Here is a 23,878-nt window from a genome sequence, read left to right on the forward strand (position 1 = left end):
CCGGGTTGGGAAATCCCCTGGAGAAGGGAAAAGCTACCCGCTCCAGTATTCTGGCCTGGAGAATCCAATGGCCTGTATAGTCCATAGGGTTGCAAAAAGTCAGACAAAACTGAGCGACTTTCACTTTCACTCAGAACTTCTAGCTTTGGGTTGACGTGTTTCACTGATTTTGTGGTGCTATGAGAACAAAAGGCAATGTGATTCTTCAGATGCAGCCATCCAGTTTTGCCATGGCCCTTTCTTGAAGAGGCTTTTGTGTTCCCTTTTGCATATACTCCCCTCCTTTGTAGTGGGTGAATTGACCATAGAAGCTTGGGTTTATTTCTTGGACTCTCAACTCTGTTGTATGGATCTGGATGCGTGTGTATGTTTGTGTGCCCAACACCACACTGTCCAGATGATCCTAGTGTAGCAGTCTAGTTGGCTATCAGGCATCCTGGTAGACCCATATCAGGCCTTCTTTCCTTAGACTGTACAGACAATATAGGCTCCTTTGTGTTTTCATACCCATTTTGGAGTTCCTTGGTTTAGTGCCCTGTGAACATTGCATGGCAACTTGAGAGGAAGAGCACGGACCGTCTGGATTGCCTTCGGGGATGTGACACCATTTTACCAATAGGAATCCTTCCAACCCATGAGCTCAGCTTATTTTCCATCGGATCATGTGGATATCATCTTCTTTCATCCATCTCTTGCAGTTTTCTGAGACCGGGTCCTTCCCTCCTGGGTTAGATGGACTCCTGGGTATTTCCTCCTAGTGTAAGTCATTGTCAATGGGGTTGATACTTTCCTTCTCATTCTAAGAGTTTGTGGTGAGCATTGGAAATGCAAACGATTTTCCCCCCTTCCTCTCTGTCCATCTCTCTGAGCCACCAGGTAGAACAGGCGTAGTCAGGGTCAAACGGGGCTCAGGGAGTGCAGCTAGACTGTGTTTCTCAGGCCCTCAGTGCTGGGCATCATTCGGTATACTCTCCATGAACCTTCCTTGGTCTGGTGTCCCTTCAGCCCTCTCCCTAGTTTTAATAACCTTGCTTGTGTTCTTTGTCTCTTTGGAGACACATCCTTTATCAGCTGTGTGTTTGCAAGTATTTGTCTGCCAGTGTGTGACGTATCCTTTGCTTTTTGTCGTAAGGTCTTTACCAGAGTGGAGACCTTTGATTTTGCACAGTCCACAGTATGGCCTTTTTGTGCATTGCCTTTCTGTATTGTTTCTGAAGACTCCAAGCTCATGTCTAGCCTCTGCTCGATTTTCTGCTGGATTTGTGAGATGTTTGGCATGGAAAATATGTCTCAGAAAAATTTGAAATGAATTTGGTGTAAGGTGTCAAGTTTCCATCCTCATTCATGTCATCCCCTCTGGTTTTCAATTCATCGCTCCTGAACTCCTTTGGAGACCTTGTGGGAAGTTTGGTTGCCTTTCAGTTTGAATTTCTGCTCTTGAATAGATTCACCCAGTTCTGCCAGCAGGGACACGGTAAAGGGTGAGTGAGGGGCAGCCTGCCCTCCCAGCACTGACCACACTGTGTGGTGAGTGTTGCTCTCCCCTCTGGGAGCCCCAGGCCACAGGCATCCCAGTGAGTAGCCAGCTCTGTTCGCAGCTGAAAGGAGTTAGTCTCTCAGGAGCCTCTGTGAGGTTGCCTTTGGGTCTCCCAGGGTGGGAGTTTACAGTGACAGGACCCATTGCACTGCAAGTGAAGTGAGAACCCATATGACATCCGCCACTGCTCCTAAAGAGATGCACCTGAGGCCCCTTGAAGGTCCTGCACAGAGAGCTCTTTAGTGGACATGCTGGAAACTCTGTTTCCTCGTGGGCTGCCCAGGGCAGGCTCTCACCAGTCCAGACACAGACCGCGGTGATGACCGGCTCTGCTCTCTCCAAAGGGTTTTCATTGGTGTGTACCCTCATCTGAGCAGTCAGGCCATGTGTACTGCCTCTCCTTGCAACTTCTAGGCCAGGGCTCCTAGGCTAGAACTCTCAGGTCTAACTTGTAGAACTAGGCTACACGGGCCAAGTGCATTGCCTGTCCTCGCAACTTCACAGCACTCTTCTCTTCTTTACTGCACATTGATTTTCAAGAGTGTGTTTGGGCCACAAGGATGTTGGGTCTTTCTCTAGCCTTATCTCATGACGTTGAGACAACCTCATTGTTTCTGTTTGTTCCTGTGCTCTGTTTTTCCCATTCTCTTTCCTGGCTTCTTTTGGTGACTTTGTTTGTGCCTGAGGAAGAGCTCAGCATTTCTCTTCTGCCTGAGACATCACACAACAGTAATGCCCACCTGGAGATTAGTTGCCAAAAGGGCCTCGTTTTGCAGATGACATCTTGAAATCACCTTCACTGCCGTTTCTGATACACAAAGGCTGCCCTAAAGGAAATAAAAAACAAGTCCCAAGTCTAGTCTTAAAATATGTGGGCTGTCTAATGAAACCACCTTTTCTATGATTTCGTTGATAGGCATTAACTGGAGACATCCAGAATATGGGAAGACACTGAGATATGAGAGAATTAAAGGTTGTCAGGGGCAAGGGAGGAACAGGGAGTGCTTGAGGTGAATACAGGATTTGCAGGGGGTGAGGGAGGGTTGGTTGTGGAGAATGAAAGAGTCCCAAACTAGAAAGTGGTGATGGTTGCAGAGGATTGTGAAGGTCCTTAATGCTCCAGAAGTGTACCACCTAACATCAATTTTATTGATTAAAAATGTAAGGAAAAAATACACCAATCTGTGACAAACAAAATATAAATCAAGAAAATAAAATACAGAAAACCTGAATGAAAAGAAGCTCAGGGGAAGCGAATTCAATCTCCACTGGGTAGAAAGTGAGTTGATGGCATCCACGGGTGGCAGAGAGGGATGGAGGATGCAAAGCCAAACCCTCCCCTGGACACGGTGTTTCCAGAAATGGAAATTTGGAAAGGGCTCTGGGTCTCTGTCCAGAGCAGGGGTCCATTCTCCTTGCAGAGGTGGGTCAATCATCGTGGGCATCTGGGTCTTGGGCAGAAGCCAGGGCAGGCTCTCCCTTCAGAGGTGTTCTCTTATCCCCTGACTCAGGTTCTCCTGCCAAAATCCGAGCACGGGCAGGCAGAAGCGAACATGGAGGTGGAGGTGGAGGTTCTCCCCCGGGGATTGGAGCATTGGTGCCTGGGCCTGAGGGTCCTGCTTGCACAGAGATCTGATCCTCCCAGTGTGCTGGCCAATACCCAGTTGGCCTGGTGTCTATGGGAAGGCATGTCTCAGGTCTCGATCTCCTCTCAGTGGATCCCTGAGTCCTGGACATGTAGCAACCACCTCTGTAGAGACAGGGCTGGGAAGTGGAGCCTGGTTGAACCTGGGGGCTGGTGCTGGAGCTGTGAGAGAAGAAAAGGTTACCCACAGGCCTGCCTTTGCCCTTTGCCTCTCTGGAGACAATTCTACCCTGAGCTTTTGAGACAATTCTCAGTTTAGGAAGTCACAATAGGATGTCGTCCTGCCTGCAGTCCACCAAGCAGAAGGTCTGAGGCCAGCCTTTGCTCCAGGTCCAGCACCAGCTTTGGGGGACTCCTCCTGTGTAGCTCAGGACTCCTTCCCCACAGACTCACATGCACCAGCACCTCCTCACCTCTGTGCTCACCGTGCTGGGCTCCTGGTCCTCCTGCTTCCTCAGAGGCAGAGGTTCTCAGTGCTCTGGGTCGGACCCGGGTGTGCTGAGCTCCGTGGCAGCCTGAGACTGGGCCGCCGGGTGTGTCTTGGGTGGTGAAGGGGCAGCAGGCCTTCCCTGCTTCCTCTTCAGTCCCAGTTGGGCTGAACCCTCTGTGGGCTCGCTCACCTGGAGGCGGCACTAGGCCTCAAGGGCGGGGGGTGGTGCTCCGACCCCTCCCTCGGGGAGGTGGATGGGGTGTCCCTCTCATCGGCCATATCCAGTGGGAAGCTCTGCAATGACAGTGACCATCAGCCAGCCCTGCTTGGAGTTTTCTGAGCTGGGCCTGGTCAGTATGGCTGTTGCTTCTGCCTACTCAAACTTTTGCTCCCAGAACCAACAGAGACGTGTGTCTGCTCAGACACCTACCCGGGAGAATGGAGACCCACCTGAGGGTGTGAGGTCAGCCTGGGCGGCTGGTGTTGCCTGCCCTGTCCTCATCCCACCCAGCCTGCTTTCCCCTGGGATGTGGATACAACCGGCCCACAGACTTCTGACCCCACATCCGCCTCGGTTTGCTTGAGGCAGACACACCCCAAGAAACCCCCATCCACACACACAGGCAAAGGACCGAGTGTTTCCGGGTGGCATGGGAGAGGTGGCCTGGCCCGGCCTGGGGCTCCCTGTGTTACCTTTCTGTTTCTCTGGGCAAAGGGCCAGAGGCCTCTCGGCGGGGGCCCTGAGCCAGCGTCCACAGGGTTCCCACACACTCTGCCTGTGAGCTCTCCTGAGGCCCCGGCCTCTGGGCAGGGGCAAACAGCAGAACATCTTGGCAGCAAGTGATCTGGCTGGGGCTCCTCTCCACTCTGGAGGCCTGGATACCTGTGTTCCGGGTTCTGTTGTTCTATGTTGCCAGGAAGTGACATCATTTCCTGGGGTTTGTGCTGAGGTCCCTTCCCCAAAGCTCCCCAAGAAATCTCTTGGTTTCTGACTGCTGAACCCCCCCGAGGCCATGTGCAGGCACACAGACGCCCACACAGCCCAACCTACATCCTTGGGGAGCCCTGGATGAGGCCAGGGCCTGAGCTCGGAGGACCCCGCTGCTCTCAGACCAGACCCCTTTTTCTCATAAGTCATGTGGCCCTGGACAAGCATATGCCCCTCAGGGTTTCCCCAGTCTCTCCATCTGCAGAGTGTGGATCACTCTCCCATCTGCCTCCTAGGTCTGTCGGCCTATGATCACCTCCGTGCCTTTCAACCTTGGGCTGATATGTCTCGGAGCTTGTGCACTGAGACTTCCAAAAGAAGAATTCGATATAGGGCTGACATACCACCGAATGGGGCAGAACATGGCCTGGATGGGTTCTGGACCTAGGAAAAGGCAGTCGTCTCGCCTTCCTGATATTTCAAGATCCCACCCCACCCCCACACTGTGGGAGATCTTGAGGTAAGATTCAGACCTCTCCCCTCCAATATAGAACAACCTTCGTCACCCTCCTGTTCCACTGAGATTCTGGCTCAAGTGTCCCACCTCAGTCTCTAGGGGAGATCAAGGCTTCCCCTATGGTGCCTCCCAGGCTTCTCTCTTTTACTCTCATCCCCTTGGGTCATTTCCCCCCTTGCAGGGTGAATGGGCCTCTCATTGTTTCAAACCTTGAGATTGATTCATGCAAATTCTGTGAAATCTTATCATTTATTTCCTCTCTCCTTTTTCAGTCTCTCTCTCTAGATGTGTCTGTTTCTTATCCTTTCTAAATTCAGTCTATGAATTTTTCCCTCTCTCTCTGTCTCTCTTGTGTATGCATGCCTATGAATATATGTATGCATGTCTATTGTTAGCCTAGGTTTAAGTTTTAGGTTTTAGTTTTCAGTGAGATAAAGGATTGGGATTGGAGTCGCTGTGAGGGGAAGGGATAGGGGTGATGCTCTTGTTTCTGGTTCACTGAGTGATGTGAGTTCTTAGTCTCTTTTTCATATGAACCCCTCCTCATAGACACCACTTGCAAATAGTCTCTCATATTCAGTTTGCTACCTTTTAATTTGTGAATGCTTAGCTTTTTTTTGTTGCAAAGCTGTTCAATTGCATAGAAGCCCCTGGTGTTCTTTGGTTTTCTGTTTCCCTTACTTGAAGAGACCCATTTTTGCTTCCCACACCAAATGTTAAGGAGCCTAAGGCACATGCTTATTTCAAGGAGTTTCAAACCTCCCTTGTGGCTCATCCGGTAAAGAGTCCACCTGCAAGGCGGGAGACCTGGGTTCGATTCCCGGGTTGGGAAATCCCCTGGAGAAGGGAAAAGCTACCCGCTCCAGTATTCTGGCCTGGAGAATCCAATGGCCTGTATAGTCCATAGGGTTGCAAAAAGTCAGACAAAACTGAGCGACTTTCACTTTCACTCAGAACTTCTAGCTTTGGGTTGACGTGTTTCACTGATTTTGTGGTGCTATGAGAACAAAAGGCAATGTGATTCTTCAGATGCAGCCATCCAGTTTTGCCATGGCCCTTTCTTGAAGAGGCTTTTGTGTTCCCTTTTGCGTATACTCCCCTCCTTTGTAGTGGGTGAATTGACCATAGAAGCTTGGGTTTATTTCTTGGACTCTCAACTCTGTTGTATGGATCTGGATGCGTGTGTATGTTTGTGTGCCCAACACCACACTGTCCAGATGATCCTAGTGTAGCAGTCTAGTTGGCTATCAGGCATCCTGGTAGACCCATATCAGGCCTTCTTTCCTTAGACTGTACAGACAATATAGGCTCCTTTGTGTTTTCATACCCATTTTGGAGTTCCTTGGTTTAGTGCCCTGTGAACATTGCATGGCAACTTGAGAGGAAGAGCACGGACCCTCTGGATTGCCTTCGGGGATGTGACACCATTTTACCAATAGGAATCCTTCCAACCCATGAGCTCAGCTTATTTTCCATCGGATCATGTGGATATCATCTTCTTTCATCCATCTCTTGCAGTTTTCTGAGACCGGGTCCTTCCCTCCTGGGTTAGATGGACTCCTGGGTATTTCCTCCTAGTGTAAGTCATTGTCAATGGGGTTGATACTTTCCTTCTCATTCTAAGAGTTTGTGGTGAGCATTGGAAATGCAAACGATTTCCCCCCCTTCCTCTCTGTCCATCTCTCTGAGCCACCAGGTAGAACAGGCGTAGTCAGCGTCACACGGGGCTCAGGGAGTGCAGCTAGACTGTGTTTCTCAGGCCCTCAGTGCTGGGCATCATTCGGTATACTCTCCATGAACCTTCCTTGGTCTGGTGTCCCTTCAGACCTCTCCCTAGTTTTAATAACCTTGCTTGTGTTCTTTGTCTCTTTGGAGACACATCCTTTATCAGCTGTGTGTTTGCAAGTATTTGTCTGCCAGTGTGTGACGTATCCTTTGCTTTTTTTCGTAAGGTCTTTACCAGAGTGGAGACCTTTGATTTTGCACAGTCCACAGTATTGCCTTTTTGTGCATTGCCTTTCTGTATTGTTTCTGAAGACTCCAAGCTCATGTCTAGCCTCTGCTCGATTTTCTGCTGGATTTGTGAGATGTTTGGCATGGAAAATATGTCTCAGAAAAATTTGAAACGAATTTGGTGTAAGGTGTCAAGTTTCCATCCTCATTCATGTCATCCCCTCTGGTTTTCAATTCATCGCTCCTGAACTCCTTTGGAGACCTTGTGGGAAGTTTGGTTGCCTTTCAGTTTGAATTTCTGCTCTTGAATAGATTCACCCAGTTCTGCCAGCAGGGACACGGTAAAGGGTGAGTGAGGGGCAGCCTGCCCTCCCAGCACTGACCACACTGTGTGGTGAGTGTTGCTCTCCCCTCTGGGAGCCCCAGGCCACAGGCATCCCAGTGAGTAGCCAGCTCTGTTCGCAGCTGAAAGGAGTTAGTCTCTCAGGAGCCTCTGTGAGGTTGCCTTTGGGTCTCCCAGGGTGGGAGTTTACAGTGACAGGACCCATTGCACTGCAAGTGAAGTGAGAACCCATATGACATCCGCCACTGCTCCTAAAGAGATGCACCTGAGGCCCCTTGAAGGTCCCGCACAGAGAGCTCTTTAGTGGACATGCTGGAAACTCTGTTTCCTCGTGGGCTGCCCAGGGCAGGCTCTCACCAGTCCAGACACAGACCACGGTGATGACCGGCTCTGCTCTCTCCAAAGGGTTTTCATTGGTGTGTACCCTCATCTGAGCAGTCAGGCCATGTGTACTGCCTCTCCTTGCAACTTCTAGGCCAGGGCTCCTAGGCTAGAACTCTCAGGTCTAACTTGTAGAACTAGGCTAACCGGGCCAAGTGCATTGCCTGTCCTCGCAACTTCACAGCTCTCTTCTCTTCTTTACTGCACATTGATTTTCAAGAGTGTGTTTGGGCCACAAGGATGTTGGGTCTTTCTCTAGCCTTATCTCATGAAGTTGAGACAACCTCATTGTTTCTGGTTGTTCCTGTGCTCTGTTTTTCCCATTCTCTTTCCTGGCTTCTTTTGGTGACTTTGTTTGTGCCTGAGGAAGAGCTCAGCATTTCTCTTCTGCCTGAGACATCACACAACAGTAATGCCCACCTGGAGATTAGTTGCCAAAAGGGCCTCGTTTTGCAGATGACATCTTGAAATCACCTGCACTGCCGTTTCTGATACACAAAGGCTGCCCTAAAGGAAATAAAAAACAAGTCCCAAGTCTAGTCTTAAAATATGTGGGCTGTCTAATGAAACCACCTTTTCTATGATTTCATTGATAGGCATTAACTGGAGACATCCAGAATATGGGAAGACACTGAGATATGAGAGAATTAAAGGTTGTCAGGGGCAAGGGAGGAACAGGGAGTGCTTGAGGTGAATACAGGATTTGCAGGGGGTGAGGGAGGGTTGGTTGTGGAGAATGAAAGAGTCCCAAACTAGAAAGTGGTGATGGTTGCAGAGGATTGTGAAGGTCCTTAATGCTCCAGAAGTGTGCCACCTAACATCAATTTTATTGATTAAAAATGTAAGGAAAAAATACACCAATCTGTGACAAACAAAATATAAATCAAGAAAATAAAATACAGAAAACCTGAATGAAAAGAAGCTCAGGGGAAGCGAATTCAATCTCCACTGGGTAGAAAGTGAGTTGATGGCATCCACGGGTGGCAGAGAGGGATGGAGGATGCAAAGCCAAACCCTCCCCTGGACACGGTGTTTCCAGAAATGGAAATTTGGAAAGGGCTCTGGGTCTCTGTCCAGAGCAGGGGTCCATTCTCCTTGCAGAGGTGGGTCAATCATCGTGGGCATCTGGGTCTTGGGCAGAAGCCAGGGCAGGCTCTCCCTTCAGAGGTGTTCTCTTATCCCCTGACTCAGGTTCTCCTGCCAAAATCCGAGCACGGGCAGGCAGAAGCGAACATGGAGGTGGAGGTGGAGGTTCTCCCCCGGGGATTGGAGCATTGGTGCCTGGGCCTGAGGGTCCTGCTTGCACAGAGATCTGATCCTCCCAGTGTGCTGGCCAATACCCAGTTGGCCTGGTGTCTATGGGAAGGCATGTCTCAGGTCTCGATCTCCTCTCAGTGGATCCCTGAGTCCTGGACATGTAGCAACCACCTCTGTAGAGACAGGGCTGGGAAGTGGAGCCTGGTTGAACCTGGGGGCTGGTGCTGGAGCTGTGAGAGAAGAAAAGGTTACCCACAGGCCTGCCTTTGCCCTTTGCCTCTCTGGAGACAATTCTACCCTGAGCTTTTGAGACAATTCTCAGTTTAGGAAGTCACAATAGGATGTCGTCCTGCCTGCAGTCCACCAAGCAGAAGGTCTGAGGCCAGCCTTTGCTCCAGGTCCAGCACCAGCTTTGGGGGACTCGTCCTGTGTAGCTCAGGACTCCTTCCCCACACACTCACATGCACCAGCACCTCCTCACCTCTGTGCTCACCGTGCTGGGCTCCGGGTCCTCCTGCTGCCTCAGAGGCAGAGGTTCTCAGTGCTCTGGGTCGGACCCGGGTGTGCTGAGCTCCGTGGCAGCCTGAGACTGGGCCGCCGGGTGTGTCTTGGGTGGTGAAGGGGCAGCAGGCCTTCCCTGCTTCCTCTTCATTCCCAGTTGGGCTGAACCCTCTGTGGGCTCGCTCACCTGGAGGCGGCACTAGGCCTCAAGGGCGGGGGGTGGTGCTCCGACCCCTCCCTCGGGGAGGTGGATGGGGTGTCCCTCTCATCGGCCATATCCAGTGGGAAGCTCTGCAATGACAGTGACCATCAGCCAGCCCTGCTTGGAGTTTTCTGAGCTGGGCCTGGTCAGTATGGCTGTTGCTTCTGCCTACTCAAACTTTTGCTCCCAGAACCAACAGAGACGTGTGTCTGCTCAGACACCTACCCGGGAGAATGGAGACCCACCTGAGGGTGTGAGGTCAGCCTGGGCGGCTGGTGTTGCCTGCCCTGTCCTCATCCCACCCAGCCTGCTTTCCCCTGGGATGTGGATACAACCGGCCCACAGACTTCTGACCCCACATCCGCCTCGGTTTGCTTGAGGCAGACACACCCCAAGAAACCCCCATCCACACACACAGGCAAAGGACCGAGTGTTTCCGGGTGGCATGGGAGAGGTGGCCTGGCCCGGCCTGGGGCTCCCTGTGTTACCTTTCTGTTTCTCTGGGCAAAGGGCCAGAGGCCTCTCGGCGGGGGCCCTGAGCCAGCGTCCACAGGGTTCCCACACACTCTGCCTGTGAGCTCTCCTGAGGCCCCGGCCTCTGGGCAGGGGCAAACAGCAGAACATCTTGGCAGCAAGTGATCTGGCTGGGGCTCCTCTCCACTCTGGAGGCCTGGATACCTGTGTTCCGGGTTCTGTTGTTCTATGTTGCCAGGAAGTGACATCATTTCCTGGGGTTTGTGCTGAGGTCCCTTCCCCAAAGCTCCCCAAGAAATCTCTTGGTTTCTGACTGCTGAACCCCCCCGAGGCCATGTGCAGGCACACAGACGCCCACACAGCCCACCCTACATCCTTGGGGAGCCCTGGATGAGGCCAGGGCCTGAGCTCGGAGGACCCCGCTGCTCTCAGACCAGACCCCTTTTTCTCATAAGTCATGTGGCCCTGGACAAGCATATGCCCCTCAGGGTTTCCCCAGTCTCTCCATCTGCAGAGTGTGGATCACTCTCCCATCTGCCTCCTAGGTCTGTCGGCCTATGATCACCTCCGTGCCTTTCAACCTTGGGCTGATATGTCTCGGAGCTTGTGCACTGAGACTTCCAAAAGAAGAATTCGATATAGGGCTGACATACCACCGAATGGGGCAGAACATGGCCTGGATGGGTTCTGGACCTAGGAAAAGGCAGTCGTCTCGCCTTCCTGATATTTCAAGATCCCACCCCACCCCCACACTGTGGGAGATCTTGAGGTAAGATTCAGACCTCTCCCCTCCAATATAGAACAACCTTCGTCACCCTCCTGTTCCACTGAGATTCTGGCTCAAGTGTCCCACCTCAGTCTCTAGGGGAGATCAAGGCTTCCCCTATGGTGCCTCCCAGGCTTCTCTCTTTTACTCTCATCCCCTTGGGTCATTTCCCCCCTTGCAGTGTGATTGGGCCTCTCATTGTTTCAAACCTTGAGATTGATTCATGCAAATTCTGTGAAATCTTATCATTTATTTCCTCTCTCCTTTTTCAGTCTCTCTCTCTAGATGTGTCTGTTTCTTATCCTTTCTAAATTCAGTCTATTAATTTTTCCCTCTCTCTCTGTCTCTCTTGTGTATGCATGCCTATGAATATATGTATGCATGTCTATTGTTAGCCTAGGTTTAAGTTTTAGGTTTTAGTTTTCAGTGAGATAAAGGATTGGGATTGGAGTCGCTGTGAGGGGAAGGGATAGGGGTGATGCTCTTGTTTCTGGTTCACTGAGTGATGTGAGTTCTTAGTCTCTTTTTCATATGAACCCCTCCTCATAGACACCACTTGCAAATAGTCTCTCATATTCAGTTTGCTACCTTTTAATTTGTGAATGCTTAGCTTTTTTTTGTTGCAAAGCTGTTCAATTGCATAGAAGCCCCTGGTGTTCTTTGGTTTTCTGTTTCCCTTACTTGAAGAGACCCATTTTTGCTTCCCACACCAAATGTTAAGGAGCCTAAGGCACATGCTTATTTCAAGGAGTTTCAAACCTCCCTTGTGGCTCATCCGGTAAAGAGTCCACCTGCAAGGCGGGAGACCTGGGTTCGATTCCCGGGTTGGGAAATCCCCTGGAGAAGGGAAAAGCTACCCGCTCCAGTATTCTGGCCTGGAGAATCCAATGGCCTGTATAGTCCATAGGGTTGCAAAAAGTCAGACAAAACTGAGCGACTTTCACTTTCACTCAGAACTTCTAGCTTTGGGTTGACGTGTTTCACTGATTTTGTGGTGCTATGAGAACAAAAGGCAATGTGATTCTTCAGATGCAGCCATCCAGTTTTGCCATGGCCCTTTCTTGAAGAGGCTTTTGTGTTCCCTTTTGCGTATACTCCCCTCCTTTGTAGTGGGTGAATTGACCATAGAAGCTTGGGTTTATTTCATGGACTCTCAACTCTGTTGTATGGATCTGGATGCGTGTGTATGTTTGTGTGCCCAACACCACACTGTCCAGATGATCCTAGTGTAGCAGTCTAGTTGGCTATCAGGCATCCTGGTAGACCCATATCAGGCCTTCTTTCCTTAGACTGTACAGACAATATAGGCTCCTTTGTGTTTTCATACCCATTTTGGAGTTCCTTGGTTTAGTGCCCTGTGAACATTGCATGGCAACTTGAGAGGAAGAGCACGGACCCTCTGGATTGCCTTCGGGGATTTGACACCATTTTACCAATAGGAATCCTTCCAACCCATGAGCTCAGCTTATTTTCCATCGGATCATGTGGATATCATCTTCTTTCATCCATCTCTTGCAGTTTTCTGAGACCGGGTCCTTCCCTCCTGGGTTAGATGGACTCCTGGGTATTTCCTCCTAGTGTAAGTCATTGTCAATGGGGTTGATACTTTCCTTCTCATTCTAAGAGTTTGTGGTGAGCATTGGAAATGCAAACGATTTCCCCCCCTTCCTCTCTGTCCATCTCTCTGAGCCACCAGGTAGAACAGGCGTAGTCAGGGTCACACGGGGCTCAGGGAGTGCAGCTAGACTGTGTTTCTCAGGCCCTCAGTGCTGGGCATCATTCGGTATACTCTCCATGAACCTTCCTTGGTCTGGTGTCCCTTCAGACCTCTCCCTAGTTTTAATAACCTTGCTTGTGTTCTTTGTCTCTTTGGAGACACATCCTTTATCAGCTGTGTGTTTGCAAGTATTTGTCTGCCAGTGTGTGACGTATCCTTTGCTTTTTTTCGTAAGGTCTTTACCAGAGTGGAGACCTTTGATTTTGCACAGTCCACAGTATTGCCTTTTTGTGCATTGCCTTTCTGTATTGTTTCTGAAGACTCCAAGCTCATGTCTAGCCTCTGCTCGATTTTCTGCTGGATTTGTGAGATGTTTGGCATGGAAAATATGTCTCAGAAAAATTTGAAACGAATTTGGTGTAAGGTGTCAAGTTTCCATCCTCATTCATGTCATCCCCTCTGGTTTTCAATTCATCGCTCCTGAACTCCTTTGGAGACCTTGTGGGAAGTTTGGTTGCCTTTCAGTTTGAATTTCTGCTCTTGAATAGATTCACCCAGTTCTGCCAGCAGGGACACGGTAAAGGGTGAGTGAGGGGCAGCCTGCCCTCCCAGCACTGACCACACTGTGTGGTGAGTGTTGCTCTCCCCTCTGGGAGCCCCAGGCCACAGGCATCCCAGTGAGTAGCCAGCTCTGTTCGCAGCTGAAAGGAGTTAGTCTCTCAGGAGCCTCTGTGAGGTTGCCTTTGGGTCTCCCAGGGTGGGAGTTTACAGTGACAGGACCCATTGCACTGCAAGTGAAGTGAGAACCCATATGACATCCGCCACTGCTCCTAAAGAGATGCACCTGAGGCCCCTTGAAGGTCCCGCACAGAGAGCTCTTTAGTGGACATGCTGGAAACTCTGTTTCCTCGTGGGCTGCCCAGGGCAGGCTCTCACCAGTCCAGACACAGACCGCGGTGATGACCGGCTCTGCTTTCTCCAAAGGGTTTTCATTGGTGTGTACCCTCATCTGAGCAGTCAGGCCATGTGTACTGCCTCTCCTTGCAACTTCTAGGCCAGGGCTCCTAGGCTAGAACTCTCAGGTCTAACTTGTAGAACTAGGCTACACGGGCCAAGTGCATTGCCTGTCCTCGCAACTTCACAGCTCTCTTCTCTTCTTTACTGCACATTGATTTTCAAGAGTGTGTTTGGGCCACAAGGATGTTGGGTCTTTCTCTAGCCTTATCTCATGAAGTTGAGACAACCTCATTGTTTCTGGTTGTTCCTGTGCTCTGTTTTTCCCATTCTCTTTCCTGGCTTCTTTTGGTGACTTTGTTTGTGCCTGAGGAAGAGCTCAGCATTTCTCTTCTGCCTGAGACATCACACAACAGTAATGCCCACCTGGAGATTAGTTGCCAAAAGGGCCTCGTTTTGCAGATGACATCTTGAAATCACCTGCACTGCCGTTTCTGATACACAAAGGCTGCCCTAAAGGAAATAAAAAACAAGTCCCAAGTCTAGTCTTAAAATATGTGGGCTGTCTAATGAAACCACCTTTTCTATGATTTCGTTGATAGGCATTAACTGGAGACATCCAGAATATGGGAAGACACTGAGATATGAGAGAATTAAAGGTTGTCAGGGGCAAGGGAGGAACAGGGAGTGCTTGAGGTGAATACAGGATTTGCAGGGGGTGAGGGAGGGTTGGTTGTGGAGAATGAAAGAGTCCCAAACTAGAAAGTGGTGATGGTTGCAGAGGATTGTGAAGGTCCTTAATGCTCCAGAAGTGTACCACCTAACATCAATTTTATTGAGTAAAAATGTAAGGAAAAAATACACCAATCTGTGACAAACAAAATATAAATCAAGAAAATAAAATACAGAAAACCTGAATGAAAAGAAGCTCAGGGGAAGCGAATTCAATCTCCACTGGGTAGAAAGTGAGTTGATGGCATCCACGGGTGGCAGAGAGGGATGGAGGATGCAAAGCCAAACCCTCCCCTGGACACGGTGTTTCCAGAAATGGAAATTTGGAAAGGGCTCTGGGTCTCTGTCCAGAGCAGGGGTCCATTCTCCTTGCAGAGGTGGGTCAATCATCGTGGGCATCTGGGTCTTGGGCAGAAGCCAGGGCAGGCTCTCCCTTCAGAGGTGTTCTCTTATCCCCTGACTCAGGTTCTCCTGCCAAAATCCGAGCACGGGCAGGCAGAAGCGAACATGGAGGTGGAGGTGGAGGTTCTCCCCCGGGGATTGGAGCATTGGTGCCTGGGCCTGAGGGTCCTGCTTGCACAGAGATCTGATCCTCCCAGTGTGCTGGCCAATACCCAGTTGGCCTGGTGTCTATGGGAAGGCATGTCTCAGGTCTCGATCTCCTCTCAGTGGATCCCTGAGTCCTGGACATGTAGCAACCACCTCTGTAGAGACAGGGCTGGGAAGTGGAGCCTGGTTGAACCTGGGGGCTGGTGCTGGAGCTGTGAGAGAAGAAAAGGTTACCCACAGGCCTGCCTTTGCCCTTTGCCTCTCTGGAGACAATTCTACCCTGAGCTTTTGAGACAATTCTCAGCTTAGGAAGTCACAATAGGATGTCGTCCTGCCTGCAGTCCACCAAGCAGAAGGTCTGAGGCCAGCCTTTGCTCCAGGTCCAGCACCAGCTTTGGGGGACTCGTCCTGTGTAGCTCAGGACTCCTTCCCCACACACTCACATGCACCAGCACCTCCTCACCTCTGTGCTCACCGTGCTGGGCTCCTGGTCCTCCTGCTGCCTCAGAGGCAGAGGTTCTCAGTGCTCTGGGTCGGACCCGGGTGTGCTGAGCTCCGTGGCAGCCTGAGACTGGGCCGCCGGGTGTGTCTTGGGTGGTGAAGGGGCAGCAGGCCTTCCCTGCTTCCTCTTCAGTCCCAGTTGGGCTGAACCCTCTGTGGGCTCGCTCACCTGGAGGCGGCACTAGGCCTCAAGGGCGGGGGGTGGTGCTCCGACCCCTCCCTCGGGGAGGTGGATGGGGTGTCCCTCTCATCGGCCATATCCAGTGGGAAGCTCTGCAATGACAGTGACCATCAGCCAGCCCTGCTTGGAGTTTTCTGAGCTGGGCCTGGTCAGTATGGCTGTTGCTTCTGCCTACTCAAACTTTTGCTCCCAGAACCAACAGAGACGTGTGTCTGCTCAGACACCTACCCGGGAGAATGGAGACCCACCTGAGGGTGTGAGGTCAGCCTGGGCGGCTGGTGTTGCCTGCCCTGTCCTCATCCCACCCAGCCTGCTTTCCCCTGGGATGTGGATACAACCGGCCCACAGACTTCTGACCCCACATCCGCCTCGGTTTGCTTGAGGCAGACACACCCCAAGAAACCCCCATCCACACACACAGGCAAAGGACCGAGTGTTTCCGGGTGGCATGGGAGAGGTGGCCTGGCCCGGCCTGGGGCTCCCTGTGTTACCTTTCTGTTTCTCTGGGCAAAGGGCCAGAGGCCTCTCGGCGGGGGCCCTGAGCCAGCGTCCACAGGGTTCCCACACACTCTGCCTGGGAGCGCTCCTGAGGCCCCGGCCTCTGGGCAGGGGCAAACAGCAGAACATCTTGGCAGCAAGTGATCTGGCTGGGGCTCCTCTCCACTCTGGAGGCCTGGATACCTGTGTTCCGGGTTCTGTTGTTTTATGTTGCCAGGAAGTGACATCATTTCCTGGGGTTTGTGCTGAGGTCCCTTCCCCAAAGCTCCCCAAGAAATCTCTTGGTTTCTGACTGCTGAACCCCCCCGAGGCCACGTGCAGGCACAGAGACGCCCACACAGCCCACCCTACATCCTTGGGGAGCCCTGGATGCAGCCAGGGCCTGAGCTCGGAGGACCCCGCTGCTCTCAGACCAGACCCCTTTTTCTCATAAGTCATGTGGCCCTGGACAAGCATATGCCCCTCAGGGTTTCCCCAGTCTCTCCATCTGCAGACTGTGGATCACTCTCCCATCTGCCTCCTAGGTCTGTCGGCCTATGATCACCTCCGTGCCTTTCAACCTTGGGCTGATATGTCTCGGAGCTTGTGCACTGAGACTTCCAAAAGAAGAATTCGATATAGGGCTGACATACCACCGAATGGGGCAGAACATGGCCTGGATGGGTTCTGGACCTAGGAAAAGGCAGTCGTCTCGCCTTCCTGATATTTCAAGATCCCACCCCACCCCCACACTGTGGGAGATCTTGAGGTAAGATTCAGACCTCTCCCCTCCAATATAGAGCAACCTTCGTCACCCTCCTGTTCCACTGAGATTCTGGCTCAAGTGTCCCACCTCAGTCTCTAGGGGAGATCAAGGCTTCCCCTATGATGCCTCCCAGGCTTCTCTCTTTTACTCTCATCCCCTTGGGTCATTTCCCCCCTTGCAGGGTGAATGGGCCTCTCATTGTTTCAAACCTTGAGATTGATTCATGCAAATTCTGTGAAATCTTATCATTTATTTCCTCTCTCCTTTTTCAGTCTCTCTCTCTAGATGTGTCTGTTTCTTATCCTTTCTAAATTCAGTCTATGAATTTTTCCCTCTCTCTCTGTCTCTCTTGTGTATGCATGCCTATGAATATATGTATGCATGTCTATTGTTAGCCTAGGTTTAAGTTTTAGGTTTTAGTTTTCAGTGAGATAAAGGATTGGGATTGGAGTCGCTGTGAGGGGAAGGGATAGGGGTGATGCTCTTGTTTCTGGTTCACTGAGTGATGTGAGTTCTTAGTCTCTTTTTCATATGAACCCCTCCTCATAGACACCACTTGCAAATAGTCTCTCATATTCAGTTTGCTACCTTTTAATTTGTGAATGCTTAGCTTTTATTTGTTGCAAAGCTGTTCAATTGCATAGAAGCCCCTGGTGTTCTTTGGTTTTCTGTTTCCCTTACTTGAAGAGACCCATTTTTGCTTCCCACACCAAATGTTAAGGAGCCTAAGGCACATGCTTATTTCAAGGAGTTTCAAACCTCCCTTGTGGCTCATCCGGTAAAGAGTCCACCTGCAAGGCGGGAGACCTGGGTTCGATTCCCGGGTTGGGAAATCCCCTGGAGAAGGGAAAAGCTACCCGCTCCAGTATTCTGGCCTGGAGAATCCAATGGCCTGTATAGTCCATAGGGTTGCAAAAAGTCAGACAAAACTGAGCGACTTTCACTTTCACTCAGAACTTCTAGCTTTGGGTTGACGTGTTTCACTGATTTTGTGGTGCTATGAGAACAAAAGGCAATGTGATTCTTCAGATGCAGCCATCCAGTTTTGCCATGGCCCTTTCTTGAAGAGGCTTTTGTGTTCCCTTTTGCATATACTCCCCTCCTTTGTAGTGGGTGAATTGACCATAGAAGCTTGGGTTTATTTCTTGGACTCTCAACTCTGTTGTATGGATCTGGATGCGTGTGTATGTTTGTGTGCCCAACACCACACTGTCCAGATGATCCTAGTGTAGCAGTCTAGTTGGCTATCAGGCATCCTGGTAGACCCATATCAGGCCTTCTTTCCTTAGACTGTACAGACAATATAGGCTCCTTTGTGTTTTCATACCCATTTTGGAGTTCCTTGGTTTAGTGCCCTGTGAACATTGCATGGCAACTTGAGAGGAAGAGCACGGACCGTCTGGATTGCCTTCGGGGATGTGACACCATTTTACCAATAGGAATCCTTCCAACCCATGAGCTCAGCTTATTTTCCATCGGATCATGTGGATATCATCTTCTTTCATCCATCTCTTGCAGTTTTCTGAGACCGGGTCCTTCCCTCCTGGGTTAGATGGACTCCTGGGTATTTCCTCCTAGTGTAAGTCATTGTCAATGGGGTTGATACTTTCCTTCTCATTCTAAGAGTTTGTGGTGAGCATTGGAAATGCAAACGATTTTCCCCCCTTCCTCTCTGTCCATCTCTCTGAGCCACCAGGTAGAACAGGCGTAGTCAGGGTCAAACGGGGCTCAGGGAGTGCAGCTAGACTGTGTTTCTCAGGCCCTCAGTGCTGGGCATCATTCGGTATACTCTCCATGAACCTTCCTTGGTCTGGTGTCCCTTCAGCCCTCTCCCTAGTTTTAATAACCTTGCTTGTGTTCTTTGTCTCTTTGGAGACACATCCTTTATCAGCTGTGTGTTTGCAAGTATTTGTCTGCCAGTGTGTGACGTATCCTTTGCTTTTTGTCGTAAGGTCTTTACCAGAGTGGAGACCTTTGATTTTGCACAGTCCACAGTATGGCCTTTTTGTGCATTGCCTTTCTGTATTGTTTCTGAAGACTCCAAGCTCATGTCTAGCCTCTGCTCGATTTTCTGCTGGATTTGTGAGATGTTTGGCATGGAAAATATGTCTCAGAAAAATTTGAAATGAATTTGGTGTAAGGTGTCAAGTTTCCATCCTCATTCATGTCATCCCCTCTGGTTTTCAATTCATCGCTCCTGAACTCCTTTGGAGACCTTGTGGGAAGTTTGGTTGCCTTTCAGTTTGAATTTCTGCTCTTGAATAGATTCACCCAGTTCTGCCAGCAGGGACACGGTAAAGGGTGAGTGAGGGGCAGCCTGCCCTCCCAGCACTGACCACACTGTGTGGTGAGTGTTGCTCTCCCCTCTGGGAGCCCCAGGCCACAGGCATCCCAGTGAGTAGCCAGCTCTGTTCGCAGCTGAAAGGAGTTAGTCTCTCAGGAGCCTCTGTGAGGTTGCCTTTGGGTCTCCCAGGGTGGGAGTTTACAGTGACAGGACCCATTGCACTGCAAGTGAAGTGAGAACCCATATGACATCCGCCACTGCTCCTAAAGAGATGCACCTGAGGCCCCTTGAAGGTCCTGCACAGAGAGCTCTTTAGTGGACATGCTGGAAACTCTGTTTCCTCGTGGGCTGCCCAGGGCAGGCTCTCACCAGTCCAGACACAGACCGCGGTGATGACCGGCTCTGCTCTCTCCAAAGGGTTTTCATTGGTGTGTACCCTCATCTGAGCAGTCAGGCCATGTGTACTGCCTCTCCTTGCAACTTCTAGGCCAGGGCTCCTAGGCTAGAACTCTCAGGTCTAACTTGTAGAACTAGGCTACACGGGCCAAGTGCATTGCCTGTCCTCGCAACTTCACAGCACTCTTCTCTTCTTTACTGCACATTGATTTTCAAGAGTGTGTTTGGGCCACAAGGATGTTGGGTCTTTCTCTAGCCTTATCTCATGACGTTGAGACAACCTCATTGTTTCTGTTTGTTCCTGTGCTCTGTTTTTCCCATTCTCTTTCCTGGCTTCTTTTGGTGACTTTGTTTGTGCCTGAGGAAGAGCTCAGCATTTCTCTTCTGCCTGAGACATCACACAACAGTAATGCCCACCTGGAGATTAGTTGCCAAAAGGGCCTCGTTTTGCAGATGACATCTTGAAATCACCTTCACTGCCGTTTCTGATACACAAAGGCTGCCCTAAAGGAAATAAAAAACAAGTCCCAAGTCTAGTCTTAAAATATGTGGGCTGTCTAATGAAACCACCTTTTCTATGATTTCGTTGATAGGCATTAACTGGAGACATCCAGAATATGGGAAGACACTGAGATATGAGAGAATTAAAGGTTGTCAGGGGCAAGGGAGGAACAGGGAGTGCTTGAGGTGAATACAGGATTTGCAGGGGGTGAGGGAGGGTTGGTTGTGGAGAATGAAAGAGTCCCAAACTAGAAAGTGGTGATGGTTGCAGAGGATTGTGAAGGTCCTTAATGCTCCAGAAGTGTACCACCTAACATCAATTTTATTGATTAAAAATGTAAGGAAAAAATACACCAATCTGTGACAAACAAAATATAAATCAAGAAAATAAAATACAGAAAACCTGAATGAAAAGAAGCTCAGGGGAAGCGAATTCAATCTCCACTGGGTAGAAAGTGAGTTGATGGCATCCACGGGTGGCAGAGAGGGATGGAGGATGCAAAGCCAAACCCTCCCCTGGACACGGTGTTTCCAGAAATGGAAATTTGGAAAGGGCTCTGGGTCTCTGTCCAGAGCAGGGGTCCATTCTCCTTGCAGAGGTGGGTCAATCATCGTGGGCATCTGGGTCTTGGGCAGAAGCCAGGGCAGGCTCTCCCTTCAGAGGTGTTCTCTTATCCCCTGACTCAGGTTCTCCTGCCAAAATCCGAGCACGGGCAGGCAGAAGCGAACATGGAGGTGGAGGTGGAGGTTCTCCCCCGGGGATTGGAGCATTGGTGCCTGGGCCTGAGGGTCCTGCTTGCACAGAGATCTGATCCTCCCAGTGTGCTGGCCAATACCCAGTTGGCCTGGTGTCTATGGGAAGGCATGTCTCAGGTCTCGATCTCCTCTCAGTGGATCCCTGAGTCCTGGACATGTAGCAACCACCTCTGTAGAGACAGGGCTGGGAAGTGGAGCCTGGTTGAACCTGGGGGCTGGTGCTGGAGCTGTGAGAGAAGAAAAGGTTACCCACAGGCCTGCCTTTGCCCTTTGCCTCTCTGGAGACAATTCTACCCTGAGCTTTTGAGACAATTCTCAGTTTAGGAAGTCACAATAGGATGTCGTCCTGCCTGCAGTCCACCAAGCAGAAGGTCTGAGGCCAGCCTTTGCTCCAGGTCCAGCACCAGCTTTGGGGGACTCCTCCTGTGTAGCTCAGGACTCCTTCCCCACAGACTCACATGCACCAGCACCTCCTCACCTCTGTGCTCACCGTGCTGGGCTCCTGGTCCTCCTGCTTCCTCAGAGGCAGAGGTTCTCAGTGCTCTGGGTCGGACCCGGGTGTGCTGAGCTCCGTGGCAGCCTGAGACTGGGCCGCCGGGTGTGTCTTGGGTGGTGAAGGGGCAGCAGGCCTTCCCTGCTTCCTCTTCAGTCCCAGTTGGGCTGAACCCTCTGTGGGCTCGCTCACCTGGAGGCGGCACTAGGCCTCAAGGGCGGGGGGTGGTGCTCCGACCCCTCCCTCGGGGAGGTGGATGGGGTGTCCCTCTCATCGGCCATATCCAGTGGGAAGCTCTGCAATGACAGTGACCATCAGCCAGCCCTGCTTGGAGTTTTCTGAGCTGGGCCTGGTCAGTATGGCTGTTGCTTCTGCCTACTCAAACTTTTGCTCCCAGAACCAACAGAGACGTGTGTCTGCTCAGACACCTACCCGGGAGAATGGAGACCCACCTGAGGGTGTGAGGTCAGCCTGGGCGGCTGGTGTTGCCTGCCCTGTCCTCATCCCACCCAGCCTGCTTTCCCCTGGGATGTGGATACAACCGGCCCACAGACTTCTGACCCCACATCCGCCTCGGTTTGCTTGAGGCAGACACACCCCAAGAAACCCCCATCCACACACACAGGCAAAGGACCGAGTGTTTCCGGGTGGCATGGGAGAGGTGGCCTGGCCCGGCCTGGGGCTCCCTGTGTTACCTTTCTGTTTCTCTGGGCAAAGGGCCAGAGGCCTCTCGGCGGGGGCCCTGAGCCAGCGTCCACAGGGTTCCCACACACTCTGCCTGTGAGCTCTCCTGAGGCCCCGGCCTCTGGGCAGGGGCAAACAGCAGAACATCTTGGCAGCAAGTGATCTGGCTGGGGCTCCTCTCCACTCTGGAGGCCTGGATACCTGTGTTCCGGGTTCTGTTGTTCTATGTTGCCAGGAAGTGACATCATTTCCTGGGGTTTGTGCTGAGGTCCCTTCCCCAAAGCTCCCCAAGAAATCTCTTGGTTTCTGACTGCTGAACCCCCCCGAGGCCATGTGCAGGCACACAGACGCCCACACAGCCCACCCTACATCCTTGGGGAGCCCTGGATGAGGCCAGGGCCTGAGCTCGGAGGACCCCGCTGCTCTCAGACCAGACCCCTTTTTCTCATAAGTCATGTGGCCCTGGACAAGCATATGCCCCTCAGGGTTTCCCCAGTCTCTCCATCTGCAGAGTGTGGATCACTCTCCCATCTGCCTCCTAGGTCTGTCGGCCTATGATCACCTCCGTGCCTTTCAACCTTGGGCTGATATGTCTCGGAGCTTCTGCACTGAGAGTTCCAAAAGAAGAATTCGATATAGGGCTGACATACCACCGAATGGGGCAGAACATGGCCTGGATGTGTTCTGGACCTAGGAAAAGGCAGTCGTCTCGCCTTCCTGATATTTCAAGATCCCACCCCACCCCCACACTGTGGGAGATCTTGAGGTAAGATTCAGACCTCTCCCCTCCAATATAGAACAACCTTCGTCACCCTCCTGTTCCACTGAGATTCTGGCTCAAGTGTCCCACCTCAGTCTCTAGGGGAGATCAAGGCTTCCCCTATGGTGCCTCCCAGGCTTCTCTCTTTTACTCTCATCCCCTTGGGTCATTTCCCCCCTTGCAGGGTGAATGGGCCTCTCATTGTTTCAAACCTTGAGATTGATTCATGCAAATTCTGTGAAATCTTATCATTTATTTCCTCTCTCCTTTTTCAGTCTCTCTCTCTAGATGTGTCTGTTTCTTATCCTTTCTAAATTCAGTCTATGAATATTTCCCTCTCTCTCTGTCTCTCTTGTGTATGCATGCCTATGAATATATGTATGCATGTCTATTGTTAGCCTAGGTTTAAGTTTTAGGTTTTAGTTTTCAGTGAGATAAAGGATTGGGATTGGAGTCGCTGTGAGGGGAAGGGATAGGGGTGATGCTCTTGTTTCTGGTTCACTGAGTGATGTGAGTTCTTAGTCTCTTTTTCATATGAACCCCTCCTCATAGACACCACTTGCAAATAGTCTCTCATATTCAGTTTGCTACCTTTTAATTTGTGAATGCTTAGCTTTTTTTTGTTGCAAAGCTGTTCAATTGCATAGAAGCCCCTGGTGTTCTTTGGTTTTCTGTTTCCCTTACTTGAAGAGACCCATTTTTGCTTCCCACACCAAATGTTAAGGAGCCTAAGGCACATGCTTATTTCAAGGAGTTTCAAACCTCCCTTGTGGCTCATCCGGTAAAGAGTCCACCTGCAAGGCGGGAGACCTGGGTTCGATTCCCGGGTTGGGAAATCCCCTGGAGAAGGGAAAAGCTACCCGCTCCAGTATTCTGGCCTGGAGATTCCAATGGCCTGTATAGTCCATAGGGTTGCAAAAAGTCAGACAAAACTGAGCGACTTTCACTTTCACTCAGAACTTCTAGCTTTGGGTTGACGTGTTTCACTGATTTTGTGGTGCTATGAGAACAAAAGGCAATGTGATTCTTCAGATGCAGCCATCCAGTTTTGCCATGGCCCTTTCTTGAAGAGGCTTTTGTGTTCCCTTTTGCGTATACTCCCCTCCTTTGTAGTGGGTGAATTGACCATAGAAGCTTGGGTTTATTTCTTGGACTCTCAACTCTGTTGTATGGATCTGGATGCGTGTGTATGT

This window comes from Giraffa tippelskirchi, chromosome 9, assembly GCF_054371585.1.
Source record: "Giraffa tippelskirchi isolate mGirTip1 chromosome 9, T2T-mGirTip1v1.2.pri, whole genome shotgun sequence".
Classification (NCBI taxonomy): domain Eukaryota; kingdom Metazoa; phylum Chordata; class Mammalia; order Artiodactyla; family Giraffidae; genus Giraffa; species Giraffa tippelskirchi.